At 42.9% G+C, this 4,990-nt stretch overlaps 1 long non-coding RNA gene across 1 annotated transcript; it reads left to right on the forward strand.

Moving 5' to 3' along the window:
• The first annotated feature begins 737 nt into the window (after positions 1–737).
• On the forward strand, positions 738–4,116 carry LOC125516905. The gene is made up of 3 exons (XR_007287408.1): positions 738–1,462; positions 2,283–2,415; positions 2,675–4,116. It is a non-coding gene; the product is annotated as an uncharacterized LOC125516905 (long non-coding RNA).
• The last annotated feature ends 874 nt before the right edge of the window (positions 4,117–4,990 follow it).

Below are 4,990 nucleotides of genomic sequence, written 5' to 3' on the forward strand. Positions count from 1 at the left end.
ATACTGGCATTCTTCTTTAATGAATTCTATTTCACAGGTGGAATGAGGAGAGCAAGAGGTGAGATCCGATTGCACGACAAAGTAGATCTGCACGTGGCGAAAAACAAAAAATCTCATAGATAGACAGAGATTTCAGGAAGGATTCAGCAGTTGAGTGATCTGGTTATCCTGGGGAATCCGGAACGGTACCCGCATTCTAGGTCTAGGACTTCGAGTTCCCTTTAGAAGCAGGCCTGGCCGGTACTAAAACAGAGAAGTCAGCTCAGGTTTCATCTCATCTAAGCAGCAGCCAAGCGATGATTCTGGAATCGTGCCATGCTTGACAGTTGGACTTCTCGCCATACATAGAAATGAACTGCTGATGAGCTAGCTATCCCCGATATGATCTGGTACTAGACTTCACACATGTTGCCATCGTATAATCGGAGAATCAACGCTGCTGTCTACCTTCGGAAAGCAAAATAGATGATTTTCGATACTAGGATGACTACTCCCGAGGCCTGTTTTAACTAAAGAATTTACAGGTGGCCCGGTCGGTAAACTATTCCCGAGAGAGGAGAAGCAGAAACATCAATCTGTATTTTCGTATCATATTCCAGCAGCTCCAATGCCTTAGAGCGGGATCTAATGTGTAGGATAGTAGAGAAGCAAACTCTACAATAAAGGATCAACCCTGGCGGTCTATTTCAAGTCAGGGTGTCAATTTTTTTAGGTGACGTTGTGCTTCTGCTCTCGGTTGATTCGGGGGTGGGCATCAGCGTGTGAAATCGACTACAGAGGATTCGGGCCTGGGGCATCGCATCTTCCTGCTGGTGGAAAGCCTGTGTCCCCTCGAGGCTGGTGCGGATTCTGGCAAGGACAGAGTTTCTCAGCACTTTTTCATTGCGTGTGTATTCTTTAGAATCGCGTATATTCTTCAGTAATGCTCCGAAATCTCTGCTCACTCCAGAAGTCCAGATACAGTGCATCACGTAATTTTCTTGTTTAGTTGCCATTAGCCAACTTCACAGAATTCAAGTTGGATTTATTTGAACGGCAATGTCTCGAGCTTTTGGGGAGCAACAGTAATTACAAGCTTAGCTAGCGCCATACCAACACTTTGCCATTGTGGGGATTTGCATCCCACCTCTACCCCAATGTCACAAGTAAAATTATTGTGATTATCGATCTGATGACATGAGTAATTTAACTTCTGTTCTGTGTTTCATGTTGTCTGGAGCAATGCTTGGCTCCTAGCAGTTTCCAGATGATTTATTTCCATTGCAATGAGAACGACTATCAATATTTGCTGAATTTTTGGTAGACTCAACCCACAAATCAAGAGGACTTAACCCTCTTCTCCTTGATCTCCTTGATAGTCCAGCAATCAGCAAGTTGAAAAGATTTAAATCAAGGTTCCATGATAATTCTTTTGAATCTCCCTGTAAGGTAGGCTTTTCAGATATTCCATTTCAAACTAAAGGTGCATTCCTTTTACTTCCGGTAATATAATCTATGTATTTTTAATTGTCTAACCTTGTGTGCATAGGGTTTCTTTCACACGAGAGGTAAAGATGTTCCTTGTACAATATTTAGGTTCTGCAGAAAAATATTGTTTTAATTGGTTGTTGTTTGCCTGTCAGTCACACAAGCCTTTATTTATATTAGGCCCTAGATGAGTGATCTAAACACTCTTATAGTATTTCTTTACGGAGGGAGTACTAAGTACTAACTGTTATCCCTTTGTAATAGAAGAGCATAATTTCCACTCCCTAGTTGTTGATCATATTTCTCTGTGCCACATTCTAGTTCCAAAAATGCATGTTGATGGTCCACCTTGTTGATTGCGTGCTGATATTGTGAGATATTTGATTATGCTTGATAATATTAGTAGCGAAGAGTGCCTCATTAAAAATCTTAGTTGGAGAGTGAAATTTGCGTTAGTAGTATGTGCTGAATTTTACGGCAGTCATAAGATGAAATCGTTCCTGTGAAACTGAGGACTGAAAGAGCTGATTCTGGTGCTCAACAGTATGATATTTTAGCCCCTGCATAAATTGTGGGAAATCCCACGTGCATGGAAAATGAAGGACTCAAAGGTTAACATAATCCATTTTATAAATCATCACACGTGCATCTTCATTATGTATGAGATTATTCTGGGATACCGCCTCCATTAATTAGTTATGTATTCGAGAGGGAATTTATCGTTTGCGATAAACTGAGGAGGGGAGCAGTTATGTTTGTCCTTGCAATTGTGACATGTGTATTTCTACATCTGATGTACAGCGTAACTATTTCAGGGCTTGACAGACCAGTTTTTATCCGGAAGAAAGGCCTTTAGCGTGCGTTTGGATCTGAAGAAACAAAGCAAGATATGGCTGTCATTCCTCCTAACTTGGCTAGTTACTAGTATCTCCTTGATCCTTTGATAAGGTAGCCTTGGCGAGTGTTTGGGCAATAGAGAACATGACTTGGCAATTTCTGTACATGTTTACTGTATTCATTTATTCAGGATTAGAAGCTTAAATTCTGAATTTTATAGTTCAGGAGTAGCTACCTCCTGATGTACCGGTGTAATTTAATAGTTTCATCGAATGTGAATCAGAAGTATATGTTGTTAACATAGTTGGGTATACATATCATGCCATCTTTCTTTTCTAAGGTGTTTGATGAGTTCAATGCAATGAAATAGATGAGCTGAACATATTCAAGGTTTCTAGCGGGAATCACTTCTTCGTGGCCATTCTGGTGATAATGGTTGTACTCCAGGTAAAAAAACAAATAGTATAATTCTTCTATTCGACATATGTAGTAGTTTCGGTTATTGTTATATGTTGTTTCCTTCGTATGTATATGCAAAGCTCTTATCATCGAGTTTCCTTGGCAAGTTAACTTCAACAATCATGTTAAGCTGGCAGCTATATGGTTGGTACTGATGAGAGTTGCTCATTTAGCTGCTGATAATCCTAGAATTGTAAAGATAAGGCGGGCGAACCTTATTTGTGTGGTGGATGCAATTATGTTATGAGGTCAATTTGTAACTTATTATACTACAGTTATGGACCAAGCCATGAATCAGTACCAAAATTCAGGATTGGTGAGAAGAAACGTGAACTTATAATGTTTTTAGTACCCTAATCTTGACTTGTCGCTGATGGACCACAATGTTCAAGCTCGGCACATACTGTTGAACAGCTAAAAATATTGGATCTCAAGGCACCTGCAAACTAAGCCGCTGGAAGAAAGTTCAGAGGTGTGTTGAGTCTTGGCATTCCCAAGTAATCATTGGTGTTCATTTTTGAAATACTGCTTTGTACTCCCTCCGTAACAAGATGTAAGACGTTTTTATACCCTATGCAAACCAAAAAAGTCTTTACATTTTGGTACAAAGGTTGTAGTTTTATTTCCCTGTAGCTGGTTACTGAGTGGCATGCAGTAGATTAGATGAAGCATGTGAGTGAGGATTTGACATGTAAGCGGCAATCAACGATGCAAGTCGTGACAGTAGTCGATGTAAAGCGACAATCATCATGTGCGGAGGTCATGAGAGGAGTCGTTAAAGAGCGACCATCACGGCCAGCAGAAGACGAGCACCAAGAACTGCAGAAAGGTGTATGCGAGACGGGGCCTGTGTAAGGGATACCGCCAAGAGTGGGCAGCAAGGGAGATGTGTACCGGACGAACGCACTGTACTTAATATTTATTTTTTTACTTGAAAATCAGAAGCAGTCAGCGGAGCCAGCACCAAGGGGTCAAAGCAGGGAGCGAAGCATAATCGAGCGACCTTCACGGCAGGATCCAACAGGTAGCGCCGAGCTGCAGGTGGGGTGGAGAGATGCACAACAGGGCAGGAGCGGACTCCTTGTGTTGCAACGACATGAATGTGGGCTGCCGTGTTAGGATCAAACAGTGGATGGACGAGATGGCTGCATGCGACGACCCAGAAGACGGCGTCACGCACGAGCGGCTCCACTCGATCGAGGCGGTCCTATGGATGGGAGGCTGGATCGCGAGCGGATTGGACAGAAGATCTGGGCCGCGCTGGAGGTCGATCTTTTGATCTTGTAACAAACAGACACATTGTATCTCTACCATTTTGTAATACAAAACAAAGTAGGAGTAGGATATTACATCAAGAAAGTGGCCCGAACCTAGGTAATTCCTGTGTTCATCTGCAGTTCATCCACCATATTTCATCCATGACTTAGGATTGCTAGACGTGTTTAGTCCTTGGCCAAACTCTCGAAGGGTTGTTGCTCACAACTCATATGTAGGTTCTTAGAAACCGACATTCGGCGTGTCAGGTAGGGGATTGAGACGTCTAGCTCCCACGCCAGCACCGTCCCTGCCGGCTGTTCTTCTCAGATCCTCAAGTGCAGTTTGAGTCATGGCGTCGAGACGCTCCAGGGCATCCATGGCCCTGATGAGCAGCCAGGAAACACGTTCTTTGGCGCGCCGTCGACATCAGGAGGCCGCTGATGCCGCTCAGCAGGCGTCGCCCCCTCAGCCTCCTCCTTCTCCCCTCATCATGAATCGAATTTATCGAGTGGCAGGGATGGCATTTCTTATCATGGATTCGATTCCCATCTTGGAAGAAGTCAAAATGTTGATGATGATCACGACACGTTTTGTCAAGAGGTTTCAAGAGGATGCAATCGAACAGCGTCGGCATCAAGCGAAAGGAATAGTGAAGCAAAAGGTTATCAGAACCATGGATAAGATGCAATCTCAGAATCAGAGTTGCTTTTCAAGACAACAAAATGATATTGAAAACTCGATGTTAGCCTTGATCATGGTCTGAAGAATTCGTGCACCAAAGAAGGACGAGGTAGCACGGTCGAAGGTAGCATGATAAGGATGTATCTGGTAGTCTAGGAATGACAAGATTGGTTTTAAATTTCCCAGCAACAAATTACTAGGGGTATTGAATTGTAGTGCAGATTCGATTCACTATTTGATGTTCTCGGTTGATGACAACCCATAACCCGTGGAGTGACTATGACAGGGA

The sequence above is a fragment of the Triticum urartu genome, chromosome 1 (assembly GCF_003073215.2).
Source record: "Triticum urartu cultivar G1812 chromosome 1, Tu2.1, whole genome shotgun sequence".
NCBI lineage: Eukaryota > Viridiplantae > Streptophyta > Magnoliopsida > Poales > Poaceae > Triticum > Triticum urartu.